Here is a 16638-nt window from a genome sequence, read left to right as displayed (position 1 = left end):
GAAGCCGTCAAAGAGAACAAGGTTAAAATTGCAACTTTTTTGTTCAATCTGGATATGCGGTTTGATTTGGTTTTTATGTTTTCTGATTTCATTTTTCACTGGGATTCTGCATTTGTTTTCCATTACAACCATTAACCCACCCTCACCCCTCACCCTCCACCCTCACCCCGCAACCACCAGCCTCCACCACCCACCCTTGTCACCTCTTCACAGCCCAAACCGAACTCCACCCTCCACTCCGTAGAGCCATCACCGTAACCCTCCATCTCTGCCTCACAGCTCCTCCCTAATCTGCCGCTGTCATCGCCCCTTCTCGGTTTTTGCTTACTTGGTCTTCTAGTACTTCAGTTTTCGGGTAATTTGTTAAGAATGGCATTAGCTTGGGGGTTTTGCTATTAATGCACGCCAGGTGTTTGATTAAATGCCAACACCAATTTTATTTTTATTTTTTCGTTTCTGAAAAAAGGTTTTTAATTTCTTAAGTGATTTATGATGGCTTGTGGTGGAGAGCCTGGTCCTAGCTCAGCCACGAGGATTTGGCATTGCATCTTTAAAAGTTCTTTATTTTGCAAAGATGGTATGTCTGGATACAAGGGGTACTCTAGGTTACTCATGCATTTCCAGCGGGATCATTCAATGAAAAGGAAAGGAGAGATCAGTTAAAGGAGCATCTTGCTTCGGACTTGGAACTCTACAATGACATTGTCGAAACCTTGAGATTTCTTAATAATTGTCTATGTGGGGAGTGCATGGCTATGCGTGCCTTGAATAGGTCTTGTGACACGGAAAAGAAGTGGTTAAATGCACCTCACGTGCAGGAGGCGACTTTGATTTTACTGTGGGGATCCCTCAACCCCGTGATCCGCAGGTGGAACTTGGGAGTGGTTCGGCTGGGACGATTGTGGTAGGTGTCGCTCTCCTTGAGCGCATCTTCGCCCTTCCTATTGCTACTGTCAAGAGCATCCCGCCCGCGTGCCGCATGGCTTTCGCCCAGGCCTTGTCAAGGGGATCCGTAAAGTGGTGGATGCCCCTGGGTCTATTGAGGCATGGGTTAAACTTTTGTTGTTGCCTCACTACACGTTACGTGTTGTCAAACCGGCTACTAGGCAGGAACGAAGGTCAAGTAACAGGAAATCTCTTCAATGTAAATCCATTATGTGGGATTTGGCTGTTTGGAAAGAAGGGGCAGGTTTAGAAGAGTTGGTGCTACCCCTCTTTGAATTCCCTGTGATGTGGGATGGCCAAGTTAAAGAAGAGGGAGTGGGCAATATTAAGCAGTGCCTCCGGAAGGTAGCGGATGGCCATTACACAGCGGCAGTCAAAGTCATGTGTTCGTCCGAGGTCGCGCCTGCTGGGGGGATACATTGAGAGCCTTGATAGATAAACACCATTTGGTGGACCCACTGACCTTGCCCTCCGCCGTGCCATCAAACCAGCCTTGCAGGTGGATGGTGAGTGTGTGTTGGAATGTATTAAAACCTTCCCGAAAGGTACATCTTGTGGGAGGGATGGTTTGCGGGCCTAACATATTTTAGACGCTTTCTGTGGCCAGGGGTCTCCAACCACCTCCGGGCTCCTAAAGGCCATCACTATGTTGTCAACTTGTGGCTTGGGGGCTTTGTCCTAAAGTTCTAGCGGAGTTCATTGCTTCGGCACCGTTGACCCCTGTTGAAGCCTGACAATGGAATTAGACCCATCGCGGTTGGGGGCATTTGGAGAAGATTGATGTCGAAAGTCGCTATGCGTAAAGTGGGGAAAGAGGTGGCTGCTTATCTAGGGGATTTTCAATTCGGGGTTGGGATCCCTAATGGGGCAAAAGCGGTACTGCATAGTGCTAACAGATTTCTGAGCGCATTCCATTCTGACGGGTCCCTGGTTATGCTCACTATTGATTTTTCTAACGCCTTCAACGAGGTGGACCGGACGACCCTTCTCAGAGAAGTTAGCTGCAGATATCCATCCATCTTCCCATGGGTCCAGTTTTTATATGCTCAGCCCGCCAGGTTATATGTGGGGGATACTCATATTGGGGCTTTTACTGGGGTGCAGCAAAGGGACCCCCTTGGCCCTCTTATCTTGGCGATGGTCCTCCATTTGCTCATCCTTAATGTGCAAAGGACCTGTTCCTTGCCCTTCCATAATTGGTATTTAGACAATGGCACTATCATTGGTAAGGCTGAGGAGGTTGCTAGGGCGTTGGGCATTATTCGCTCAGAGGGGGTGTCTCTGGGGCTTAGGCTTAACATTCAGAAAACGGAGATTTTTTTGCCATCATGCAATGGTTCGAAGAATGTGTCGGGTTTATTCCCTAGCGAGATTAGCAGGCCTGTGAGGGGAGTTAAACTCCTGTGGGAACGGTTAGTCGGGATGCAGGGTTTATTCGGTCTTTGGCAAATAAAAGAGCTTTGAGGGCGGTTGAACTTATGAAACGCCTGCCGGACCTTAGTGTCACACCCCGACCAAAGGCGGAACATGCTAGGGTGCAACGTGATTGGACAAATACACAAGACACTATTTAAAGTGACAATATTTAATCAACTCATTTATTTCATAAATCAATAATCAACACATCTCGTTCACACAAACACATTGAATACAAGTAACATTTATATTGTTCGTTTTACTAATATCCTAATGGTCTTGGTAACGTTTTCCGTCAAGTCCTCGAGCCAACAAAAGTCAAACCTGTAGCACTTCATAAAATAAAGTTTGTCAACACAAAGGTTGGTGAACAATTCATAAGTTTGAGCATATAAGTATATAGTAATAAAAAAGCCACAAAACTTGTATACGAAACGATAAATAAAAGCAACAAATTGGATAATTTGGCAATCGCTAATAGAATTACGTTAGCGCCACCTAGCTATAAGGGGTTGCCAAGTAGGCTATGATTTTATTGACCATTGCTAAACACATTACCACCACCTAGCTACAAGGGGTTGCAAGTAGTCTAGGATATAATAGTTATCGTTAATTACATTACGTTAACGACACCGTGCTATAAGAGAATACCAGATAGTTCACGGATTTATAGATTCCACCAACCGAAAGCGATAAACACATAAGCATATAAGCATGTAAGCATAGAACACCAAATCGAGCAATTATTTAAGTAAAGTGTACAATCACGTTTGTGGATTTAAGATTTAAGTAAATAAAGCATTTAGTTTCATAGGTATTAAATGTCACCACTAAAACAAAAGATAGAAAAAGGGGTATGAAGTTACTCACCTCGATTGACGAATTGAGAAACTAATAAGTGATTGACATATAGGAAGCTTGTAAACGAAACGAACGAATCCGACTTGAAAGCTAATTAGAAACGGATAAATAAAATATATTAATGAACTAGAACTTTAGTTGAAACTACATTTGAAACATTCGACGAGAAGGTTCGATTATTAATCGGGTTACCGGTTAATTTGTATAACGATTAGGGACTCGTACTTAATTGATAATTTAAAATAAAATATTGTTATTTTATTGGGCTTTTAAATAACTAAACCAATATCAAATAGAAACAAGACGAGCTTAATTTAAGAGTTCGGTTTTATAAAAGTGAATAGATAATAAAGCTTATAATGATGTTATTAATGATAAAGATAGTAATGATAATAATGACTTTAAAAAAATAGGTTATAAATATATATATATATATATATATATAAGATAATGATGTTAATGATAACAATAATTATTTTTAATAATACTAATATAGTATAATAATTATAACAATAATTATTATTAATAATACTAATATTAATAGTTATAGAATAGAAATCTTGGTATTAATTATAATGCTATTGATAAAAATGATAATAATAGTGAATAATATTGCTAGTAATAACGATACCATACTCGATGTTAGTTCGATTTTTAAACGAGTTCACAAAATAACTATAATAATATTGTTGCTAGTAATTAATGATAAAATACGATTTTAATAGATAATAATATGATCTTTAATAATATTAATAACAACTTTAATATTTATAAAAATAATGATAATAATAATAATAAATAAATATAATCGTAAGTTATATGTGATAATACTAATAACGATCTTTATGTATTGATATTAATACTAATAGTAACAATAAATTTGTTAAGTATAAAAAATAATATTAAAACTGGTCTAGGATGAGACCCGAACCCGAGACCTCTAGTTTAATAACTAACGTACAAACCAACCGAACCAAGATAACATTTGTTAACTTAAACCCATAAGGAATTTATATCCATTACCCGGTTGTTCGCCTTTTACCCAAATCAAACCAACTCCATACTCATCCAACCCATTTCAAAGAATAAAACCGATAAACAAAAACGATTAATAACAAATTTAAATCTGAAATTTGATATATGAAATTTAATAACACCAACACCCAAATTAATTTACCTATTAGGTGAACATGAGGTCATGGCTTTACACCGGGAAGAACCCGAGCCGATCCTGCAGGAGACGGAAAAACATACACCGGAGAGAGAGAGAGAACAGCTGAGAGAGAGAGCCAAAGAGAGAACGGCTGATAGAGTGAGCCAAAGAGAGACCAGCGGGGAGAGAGAGAAAGAGGCGGCTGAGAGAGAGATCCGAAGAGAGAGTGATCCGGAGAGAGAGAATGGATAAGAGAGAGAGCCGAAGAGAGAAAGAGAGGGAGAGAGTACGGCGGCCGGTTTTCCGGTTGCCGGAAAACCGAGCTGAGAGGGAAAGGGGGTTCGGTGGTGGTGTGCTCGCCGGAAAATAGAGGGAGGTGGGTAGCCGGAAGAGGAGAAGGAGAGACGAGGTAACCGGAGGTCACGGAGCCAACTTCCCGTCGCCGGAAAACGGGAGTATAAGATGGGGGCGGCTGGTAGTGATAATAAGATAGGGTTAGGGTTTTGATATTTATATATGCATAACCTATTTTAAAAAATGGCCCCTCAAGTTTGGTATTTAGTTTATAATGAATTAAAACTTGTATAACTTTAAAGAAATCCACTTTATGCCCTAATGTTTACTTAACCGAGCTTATAAATTATAAATAACTGCATTTGACAAACCCCACACTAGAGATGGTCAAAAAAACCGGTCCGGGAACCGGTTTGCCGGTTTAAACCGGAAACCGGTTTTTACGAAAACCGGTTTTTTAAAAACCGGTTTGACCGGTTTACAAACCGCCGGTTCGTATTTCGGTTACAAGTTTTAGAGCCAAAACCGGTTAACAAACCGGTTAATGGAAAAACCGGTTTTTTTTAAAACCGGTTATTATGAAAAAAACCGGTTATTAACCGGTTATTTTAAAAAAAACCGGTTAACCGGTTATTAACAGGTTCTAACCGGTTTCTAAACCGGTCCTAACCGGTTAGACCGGTTAGGGTTTTGACATACAAAAACCGGTTATTAACCGGTCCGGTTATTAACCGAACCGGTTTTTTTCGGGCAAAAAAACCGGTCCGGTTAATAACTGAACCGGTTTTTTTAAAAAAACCGATTTGTGCACCTCTACCCCACACACGCTAGAGTTATAACATCAATAATTTGATATAATGCCGGTTCGAGTTTACAAGTTTAACCACAACTACGATGTATAATTTATTAAAATAAACGCGAAAAAATCAACATGTTACAAAATGATTACAAAAACGAATATAAAACGAGACCCGAAGTTGACGAATGTCACAGTATCCCCAACTTTTTAGAAATTTCGTCCCAAAATTAAAATAAACTTAAAGAAAACGTAATTATTAGCGAATATTGTCTTTAGTAAGATAATTGCATAAACAAACTTTAAGCAAAAGAATAACGTCAAATCTTTGCATGACTAAAAAAAACGCTACAAATGAGAAACAAAATAAAAGCACTTATATATAGGATGTACTGGCGGCGTATCCATCATGCCTTTATCACGATTCACATTTCCATCGTTTTTCTAGCCATCAACCTCTGGTCTGATTTATCGCACACAAGTGTACTTAGTTTGGCTTCCATACGGGGATTTTGATAATTAAGTGTGCACCCATAATTATTTAGATCGTCGTATGGTCCACATGGTTCGTCCCATAGTGTGGTTTAAAAAGACATATTTATATATTATTATTATTTTTAAATCTTAAACATTTGTAACGTGCATAAATCTGTTGAATTTTAATAATGAGAACTCTGATAGAAGAAAATGAGAAATCCAATAAAGGAAACGAGAATCCAAAGAGTGAAAATAAGAAATCCGATAGGTGTAAATGAGGAACCCAAAAAGTGAGTACATAAGGTCGGGGTAAACAACGTTACAATTAACAATAATGTCAGACAATGAGTTTCACACTTGAACAAACTTGAGGTTATAAGTATTTGAGGATATGATTACATGAAATGTGATATCATGAGAATAAGGTGAGTTTCTTTGGGGTGACGTATACGTGTATCAATAATATAAGTAAAACAGCATTTAGTTAACAACCAAAACAATCGATGTGATAAAACGTGAATACGGCCACTATTGTGAAACCATTTATATAATCGTCATTATAATAACGGTTTCTAATAGCGCCAAAACTTGTAGACAGCCACACATAGGTCGTTAATGGTTTAGATGAAATTATATAGAATAATGTATAGAATCATGTTAACATAAATGCTCAAATATAAATAACATAGTCATGAAAATATCGTTTAAAAGATAAACGAGATTTTTGGCGAAGTTAAGGTTTTGAAAGTATTGCTCAAATTGTTATTGAATAGTTTGCATCCGGTCACGAAAATCAAAACACAAAAATGAAATCTTATGTGCATAATATTGTCATCGAAACATCTCATCGGATGAAAATAAAATCGCAATAATTGTGAGACTCGAATTAATGTCGAAATATGTAAATCGCGTAGCGTATAATAGAATAAAATTGCAAATGAGGTCTTAAGTATGGCCGTTTTATTGTTTCTAAGAAATGTACATAATAACAAGCATCGCGGTAACGCATTGCTAGGGAAAATATTTAAATCATTATTGAATGTAAATCTTGTAACCCAAATTGTTAAAGGAGTTTGTTTACATAAAGTTATTGTGATGAAAATAAATTATATAAAGTGATGATGCTTGCGATAATATGAGTTAATAGTCGCGTAAATCGTTATTGAACAAAATTCAGGTCACAATATGAAGCATAAAGTCTTTATAAATGCGTCCCAAAAAGTTTCGTAAAGCCAAGGTCATTGAGTTTATGTAAATTGATGAAAATTGTAATTTATACTAAATAAATCCCGCATTCAACATTCAAAATGAAACCTCGAATTTATAAAGTTCTTAAGATACTTATCAATTTTGGTGACAATATTTAAAATCTTGAAATCATACACATAATCGTTTAACAACCTTTGAAAACAAATCCTCATAGTCAAAAACAATTTGTTGTCATGACAATACCATATATATATATATATATATATATATATAATATTTTTAGATTTTATAATTTAAAAGTGATTATTTGAACTCATGAGGTTGTTATAAATACACTAGTTGTATATATATAATTTTTTTAGGAAAAACGAAGCGTGCATGCGTATGGGGGTTTTAGGCTTCGAATAGTGAACGGTTTGGAAAATTGGTGATAAGTGTGAGTGTTTAGGTCGGCTTGGATAGTTGAGTTTTCTTGAGTTGAATCGATGGGGTTTGTTGAGTTTTGGTCATTTGGGTGGGTTAGGCTTAGCTGATTTGTGTGAGTAGTGGTTGGGCTAATAGGTGAGGTTTGGCTTATTTGAGCTCGGATTAAGTTGATGGGATTGATAATTTGATTTTGGCTAGTTTGGGTGGTGATTTGGTTTATACATGTATTTTGTAAGGAGTGTTTGGGTTGCTATTTTGATATCAAACTCTATGGTTGGATGAGAACGATGTGGCGATATGGTTTGTGACTCAACATATTATGGGTCGAAGGGTTTTGAGTCTTAGTTGGGTAAACTTTGGTTTGCATATGTTCAAAGCATTCATGAGTGTGTTTGTCGGTGTCTTTGAAGTATTAGGATAGTGAGTTTGATAGGTTTTCGTGGCGTAGAAGTGTCGGTAGTTAGGGCCTTTTGTTGGGTTGATTTTTTTTTGTATATCTTGGACTTGCATGGAGTTTGGGTAGGTGAAGATATAACGTTGATGTTTTAGGTTTCGTTCATATTGAGGAAAGATTTGATCGAGTGCTCGGGAAACTTTTGAAGTGGAAGGGTGGTTTAATTTAAGGCGGTAGTTTGAGATGATGGGATACTGGTGTTTGGGACAATGTTTTCAAGATCGGATCGGTCCGACCGGTTGAACCAGGATTCGGTCATTAAAGCGGTCCGATCACATACAGTTCGTTCGGGATTAAGAAAACCGGCCGGTTCATACCGATCGTGCGGTTCGACCGGTAACCGGTTTCACAGTTGAACCGTTTGATGATAAAAAAAATATTATTTTTTATGTTTTTTTTCTTTTGGACGGTTCATTTACTTTAGCTTTTGGAGATTTGGGACCATATCTTCATTTATTTACTTCCCTTTTCATTTGTCAACCCTACTGCCGTCAATCGTCATATGTCCACATCCACGAAATTCCATAAATGATAAAATGAAGAAATTAGCATCCATGTTCAAGTATTCAAGTTGTTGATTTTAACTTTCAAGCATCCAAGTTGTTGATTTCGAACATTCAAGGTATATTCGCAATATCTATAATAGCTTCAGTTGCTTCTTATTTTTGAACTTAAAAATTATTATTCGTTTTTATTCCGAATTTTGTTTAATGTTGAACTTATAAAACTTGAATTGTTGAAGACTTGAAGTTGAGTTGTTTACCTGTTTGATACATAGTACAGAACTTGATAGTTCATGTATTCATTTAAATGCAATCTTGTATCTATTATGTTCTCTGTTTGTTGTCTTTGTATTTATTGGGTTTTGTATTTATTATTTCTTGTATTGATTATGTTTTGTATTTTTTATGTTTTCATTGTTTTGTATTTAACTATTTATTATTATGTTTTGTACTTGTTATGTTTTGTAGAACATGGATTCAACACCATCATCAGAAGAAGATCAACCCCAATCCCAACCTAGTGTTCAATCAAATCTTCGTTTGAAAAAGGACATTGCGTGGAAATATGCTTCTGAAGCTGAAGATGAAGCGGGGAAAAAATTATTCTTTGTAGTTTTTGTAATAAAGTAGTTCGTGGAGGGGGGATTAATAGAATGAAGCAACACCTTGGTGGAATAAAAGGAAATGTTGCATCATGTACAAAGGTGCCCGCTGATGTCAAGCATCTTATGAAAACCTCTTTTGAAGAAAGTTTGCAAAAGGGTAAAGATGAAGAAGCACATATGGTTACCCCACAAACAACTCGGGCAAAAAGGAAAGCTTCTTCATCCATAGGCGTTCATTCATATTTCCCACGAGGAATAGATGATTCTTCTCAACCTTCAATTAAATCAGCGTGGCAAAGTAAAGAAAGATTGCATGATACGGATTTAGTTGTCGCCATGTGGTTTTATCATGCTTGTATACCAATGAATGCAGCCAACTCTCCTCTTTTTCCAATTGCAATGAGCACAATAGCTTCTATGGGACATGGATATACGGGGCCTTCTTATCATGCGTTACATGTGAGTTTATTAAAAGATGCTAAGAAATCAGTTGCACTCATGGTTGAAGGTCAAAGAAGGTTGTGGTCAGAATCTGGGTGTACTATTATGAGCGATGGATGGCGGGATGTTAGGCAAAGGCCTCTCATTAATTTCTTGGTCTATTGTCCAAAAGGGACTTCATTCATTAAATCTGTTGATGCATCCAATATTGAGTCTAATGCTGAAAACTTATGCAACCTATATGGGGAGATCGTTAACATAGTTGGTTATAGGAATGTCGTTCATTTTGTAACCGACAATGCTGCTAACTACAGGGCTGCAGGAAAATTGCTAACTGAAAAGTATCCTTTGCTTAGTTGGTCTCCATGTGCAGCTCATTGCATTAATTTGATTTTGAAGGACATTACCGAGATACCTTCGGTGACTGAATTGGTTCAGCTTGCATCTCGGGTGACTGTTTTCATCTATAACCATAAGTGGCCTTTAAATTGGTTGAGGAAAAGAAGAGGCTGGACAGAAATAATTCGACAAGGTGCCACTCGTTTTGCTACAACATTCATTGCATTGCAAAGCTTATGTGACCACAAATCCGATTTGCAAGCTATGGTTACCTCTAATGATTTCAAGAAAGTTTTGAAACTGCCAAAAGCCAAGGATGTGAAACAAACTGTCTTAGATGAAAGATTTTGGAATAATTGCTTAATAATTGTGAAGGTCATGGCTCCTATTTTAAAGATTTTGCGTATTTGCGACTCTGATGAAAAACCTTCACTAGGTTAAGTGTACGAAGGTATGCATAGGGCAAGTAAAGGCATCAAGGAGTTGTTTCGCAATAAAGAACGTATTATAAGCAGTATACCGATATTCTTGATGCCTGTTGGGATAAGATGTTGCGTAAGAATCTTCATGCGGCTGCTTATTGGTTAAATTCAATATTTCAATACGATACAAATAATGATTCGGAAAAGCGGTATGCATTTAAAAGTGTTCTTGACATGATTGAGAAGAAGACGAATTTAGATGTTGTAAAGCTTACAACACAGTTATGCATGTTTCGTGATCGAGAGAGTGAAGAATTTAGTCGACCAGTTGCTTTGGCTTCAGTGAAGAGTCACCTTCCTGGTATGTTTTTTAACTTTGATTAATAATGTTAGTTTATGAATTCTAGTATTCTACTAATATGTTCAAACTTTTTTTGGATGAGTGGTGGAGAGTGTTTGGTACGGATGTTCCGGAGTTGCAAACATTTGCGATAAGAGTTTTAAGTCAAACCGCATCTTCTTCCGGATGTGAGCGTAATTGGAGTGTTTTTGAAAGAATCCACACGAAAAAGAGGAACCGATTGGAGCATCAAAGGCTTAGTGACCTCGTATATATCCATTATAACTTGCTTCTACATAATAGGTATAATATAAATGACATATTCGTTATTAATTTATTTTTTGTATAATATTTATAAACACAATGAGTAATTTAACATCTAAATTTATTAGGGTCAATGAGAATAGAAGGTCCTACGACCCGATGGATTATGAAAGCATTGATATAACCGATTTTTGGGTGATTGACGAAGATGGCGAAGGTGAACTTGATTATGATGAATTGGAGAATATGCTAGAAGAAGAGCCACCAAGTAACCTTGGAACTTCAAATTTGTAAACACAAGATCTTGAAGATATGAATGTACAAGAAGATGATGAAGAACTTATTACACTTGATGATGATGATGGAGATGTTCTCTAAGTTACTTATAAGTATTCAGGTTTATGTTATGTTTGCTTAAATCGGGTTTATGTTTGCTAAAACTTGGGTGTTTTGTATGAATTTGGATTATATTTTTTGCTAAACCTTAGGTTGATTTGTATGAATTAGGATTATGTTTGCTTAAACTTGGATGCTTCTTTATCAGCTTATGATGATTCATGTGCCAAGTCTTTTTTCAATTGTAATTCCGTTCATACATGTAATTTTTAGCTGTTTAGAAGGAAAACCGGTTTTCTGAACCGACCGGTCCAACCGGTGACTCGATGAGGCTCCCGGTTCGCTTCCCGATCCGGTTATGAAAACATTGGTTTGGGAACTTGTGGTTGCGTTTAGGGAGATTTTGACTAATAGTAGGTATTAAATTGAAAATATCATAATTTATAAATAATGTTTGAAATATCCATTAAAACTTTGATGATTAGAATTGCAAGTTAATAAATATGTATATAAATATATATTATATTATTTAAATAAAATTTTTGAGATCTGAGCGTGTGAATCACAATTTTTTTTGCTAAAAGTTTTCCATTAAAATTAGAGTTGTTAAGATACGTCGGGTCGGCTTAAGTTGCAAAATAGTTTATGAGAAAATTCGAAATAAGTCAACCCGCATAACATAAAGCCGTTCTTGAAATGCTTAAATTTAGTAGTAGAAAATATCACAGAAAAACTAAGATAATAAATTTTGCATTTTAAGGTTTATTGTGAAAATAAAAGTCGATTGTCATGAGGAATCAAAATAAATTTTTTTATAAAGATTAAAATAAATTTTGCTTATGAGGAAATTTAAAATAAGTAAATTGAATGTTAAAATTTGTTATGAGGTCTAAATATTGAATGATGAATGTCGTTTTTGGGAATACAAAGTTGCGTAAGGAAAGAAAAATAAAATTTACCAAGTTCGTTATTTAATATCGTGTAATGAAGAATATCATGGTAATTTAAAATGACCGGCATTGTAAACCGAGATATCACGAACAAATGATTTTGTCTTTAGAGTAAAATTTCTATGAAGTTTTGCATGAGGGTTTCAAGAAGATTACAAGCTATAGTTTGTGACTTTCTTGAAAAATCATAGCAAGACTATCATAAGAAGTTTAGAACGCGGAAAATCGTATGATGTAAATTTTTATTTGCGAAAATTTATAATGAACCAAGATTGCATGGTGAAAGTTGTTATGAAAATAAATTTGGGTAACGAAAATTCTACCACGTGTATTATATAATGTAGTATAAATAAAAAAATGTCGTGAGAAGTTTAAATAATTAAAATTTTGATGTGATCGTCCAAAATAAACGGAATAGTTATAAAAATAAAATTTTATAAAATTTTTGTATAAGGACTTTAAAGACAATTTAAAGTTTATTCAATAGAAATTTACTCGAAAAGTTGAGATGAAATTTATCATAAAACCTTCTTAATATGATGAAATTTATATGATAAGATTTTTGTTTGTAAATCGTCTTAATGAAAATAAATTGCATATTAAAAATCATTATGAATAGATCAAACTCTATATATACATATATTTATTTGTTTATTTATTTTATGTAACGAAGAGATTTTAATAAACGGAATTTGTAATAAAAATCCTTGTGAAATCAAAATGAGAAAATTGGTGTAAAAGTTTACCATATTAAAACGAGATTTAAAAGAATTATTAACAATAAGAAAAATATAACATTTATAAATGAAGACTTTTGATAAGAATTTATAACAAAATGAAGGAAACATGGTTTAAATTCTTGAAACGTACTAATAATGTTTTAAGATTTAAAGGTGGAAAATCGCGCATGAACCACCATGACTTGATATTCCGACACTAAAAACCTTTTTATAAAACTACCATGTTGGGGTCTAAACATGTGCACGTACCACCGCGTCTTTTTCATGTTTTCGACTCAAATAACGATTGTAACAAAAATAATAAATCGGAATACAACGTCATGTTGAAACACTAGTCCACGTACCACTGTGGTTCTATTGTTTCAACACCGAAAATTAGGATGGCGAACGGAACGCTCGCATTCGACTACTTAAAGTGGTCATCTCATATGAGACAATCTTTAATTAGATTTGAAACAACGGGATCCAACTTAAGCTCGTGATCCATAAAACACAATAAAAACTAATGTTTTTTGCGTTTTAAGGTAAGGATACCTTGGAGTATATGAAAGTGTGTGTATGTGTATATTTATGATTTGATGAAATAAATAAGTATATAAATAAACAAGTGTAATGAACAATCAAGTAGGGCAAACACGTATAGGCAACACATATAAGGACCCTAAAGTAAAGACTATACTAGGTCGTTACGTCTAACCACCTATCTTATAGTCTTGTGACTCTGATACCAATGTGACACACCCCGACCAAAGGCGGAACATGTCGGGGTGCAACGTGATTGGACAAATACACAAGACACTATTTAAAGTGACAGTATTTAATCAACTCATTTATTTCATAAATCAATAATCAACACGTCTCGTTCACACAAACAAATTGAATACAAGTAACATTTATATTGTTCGTTTTACTAATATCCTAATGGTCTTGGTAACGTTTTCTGTTAAGTCCTCGAGTCAACAAAAGTCAAACCTGTAACATTTCAGAAAATAAAGTTTGTCAACACAAAGGTTGGTGAGCAATTCATAAGTTTGAGCATATAAGTATATATTAATAAAAAAGCCACAAAACTTGTATACGAAACGATAAATAAAAGCAACAACTTGGATAATTTGACAATCGCTAATAGAATTACGTTAGCGCCACCTAGCTACAAGGGGTTGCCAAGTAGTCTAGGATTTTATTGACCATTTCTAAACACATTAGCACCAACTAGCTAAAAGGGGTTGCCAAGTAGTCTAGGATTTAATAGTTATCGTTAATTGCATTACGTTAACGACACCGTGCTATATGAGAATACCATATAGTTCACGGATTTATAGATTCCACCAACCGAAAGCGATAAACACATAAGCATATAACCATGTAAGCATAGAACACCAAGTCGAGCAATTATTTAAGTAAAGTGTACAATCACGTTTGTGGGTTTAAGATTCAAGTAAATAAAGCATTTAGTTTGATAGGTATGAAATGTCACCCCAAAACAAAAGATAGAAAACAGGGTATGAAGTTACTCACCTCGATTGACGAATTGAGAAACTAATAAGTGATTGACATATAGGAAGCTTGTATACGAAACGAACGAATCCAACTTGAAAGCTAATTGAAAATGGATAAATAAAATATATTAATGAACTTGAACTTTAGTTGAAACTACATTTGAAACATTGGACGAGAATGTTCGGTTGTTAATCGGGTTACCGGTTAATTTGTTTAACGATTAGGGACTCATACTTAATTGATAATTTAAAATAAAATATTATTATTTTATTTGGCTTTTAAATAACTAAACCAATATCAAATAGAAACAAGACGGGCTTAATTTAAGAGTTCGGTTTTATAAAAATGAATAGATAATAAAGTTTATAATGATGTTATTAATGATAAAGATAGTAATGATAATAATGACTTAAAAAAATAGGTTATATATATATAGATATATAAGATAATGATGTTAATAATAATAACAATAATTATTTTTAATAATACTAATATAGTATAATAATTATAACAATAATTATTATTAATAATACTAATATTAATAGTTATAGAATAGAAATTTTGGTATTAATTATAATGCTGTTGATAAAAATGATAATAATAGTGAATAATATTGCTAGCAATAACGATACAATACTCGATGTTGGTTCGATTTCTTAACGAGTTCACAAAATAACTATAATAATATTGTTGCTAGTAATTAATGATAAAATACGATTTTAATAGATAATAATAATATGATCTTTAATAATATTAATAACAACTTTAATATTTATAATAATAATGATAATAATAATAATAATAATAATAATAAATATAATAGTAAGTTATATGTGATAATACTAATAACGATTTTTATGTATTGATATTAATACTAATAGTAACAATAAATTTGTTAGGTATAAAAAATAATATTAAAACTGGTCTAGGATGAGACCCGAACCCAAGACCTCTAGTTTAATAACTAACGTACAAACCAACCGAACCAAGATAACATTTGTTAACTTAAACCCATAAGGAATTTATATCCATTACCCGGTTGTTCGCCTTTTAATCAAACCAACTCCATACTCATCCAACCCGTTTCAAAGAATAAAACTGATAAACAAAAACGATTATTAACAAATTTAAATCTGAAACTTGATATATGAAATTTAATAACACCAACACCCAAATTAATTTACCTATTAGGTGAACATGAGGTCGTGGCTCTACACCGGGAAGAACCCGAGCCGATCCTGCCGGAGACGGAAAAACAGACACCGGAGGGAGAGAGAGAGAACAGCTGAGAGAGAGAGCCGAAGAGAGACCAGCGGGGAGAGAGAGAGGGATAGAGAGAGAGAGCCGGAGAGAGAGAGTGAGCCGGAGGGAGAGAGAGAGAGAGACGAAGAAAGAGAGAGAACGGCTGAGAGAGAGAGCAGAAGAGAGAAAGAGAGGGAGAGAGTACGGCGGCCGGTTTTTCGGTCGCCGGAAAACCGAGCCGAGAGGGAAAGGAGGTTAGGTGGTGGTGTGTTCGCCGGAAAATCGGGGGAGGTGGGTAGCCGGAGGAGGTGAAGGAGAGACTAGGTGGCCGGAGGTCGCCGGAGCCAATTTTCGGTCGCCGGAAAACGGGAGTATAAGATGGTGGCGGCTGGTAGTGATAATAAGATAGGGTTAGGGTTTTGATATTTATATATGCATAACCTATTTTCAAAAATGTCCCCTCAAGTTTGGTATTTAGTTTATAATGATTTAAAACTTGTATAACTTTAAAGAAATCCACTTTAGTCCCTAAAGTTTACTTAACCGAGCTTATAAATTATACTGCATTTGACAAACCCCACACACGCTAGAGTTATAACATCAATAATTTGATAAAATGCCGGTTCGGGTTTACAAGCTTAACCACAACTACGATGTATAATTTATTAAAATAAACGCAAAAAAATCGACATGTTATAAAATGATTACAAAAACGAATATAAAACGAGACCCGAAGTTGACGAATGTCACACTTAAAGACCCTCAAAGTGAGCTCTTTTTGTTGCGTTCGTGCATGGGGGTTGCTAAGTTAGTGTTTGGTCTCCGAACCTGTCAACCTGAACATGTCAAAGAGGTTGTGGCCATCTTTGATGCGGGCCTGCGGGGGGGCGATTGAAGATATTGTTGTGTGTGGAGGGGGTTGGCT

General features: G+C 35.3%; 1 pseudogene; it reads left to right on the top strand.

Annotated features, from left to right (window-relative positions):
• Positions 1–1740: 1740 nt before the first annotated feature.
• Positions 1741–11239, top strand: LOC143630825 (uncharacterized; annotated as a pseudogene).
• Positions 11240–16638: the final 5399 nt, after the last annotated feature.

Source organism: Bidens hawaiensis, unplaced genomic scaffold, assembly GCF_021521415.1.
Source record: "Bidens hawaiensis isolate Kalapana, Puna unplaced genomic scaffold, B.hawaiensis_p1.1 tig00005823_1, whole genome shotgun sequence".
NCBI classification, from domain to species: Eukaryota; Viridiplantae; Streptophyta; class Magnoliopsida; order Asterales; family Asteraceae; genus Bidens; species Bidens hawaiensis.
Note: the sequence above shows the minus strand (reverse complement) of the source record. Positions and strands in the feature narration are given on the sequence as shown.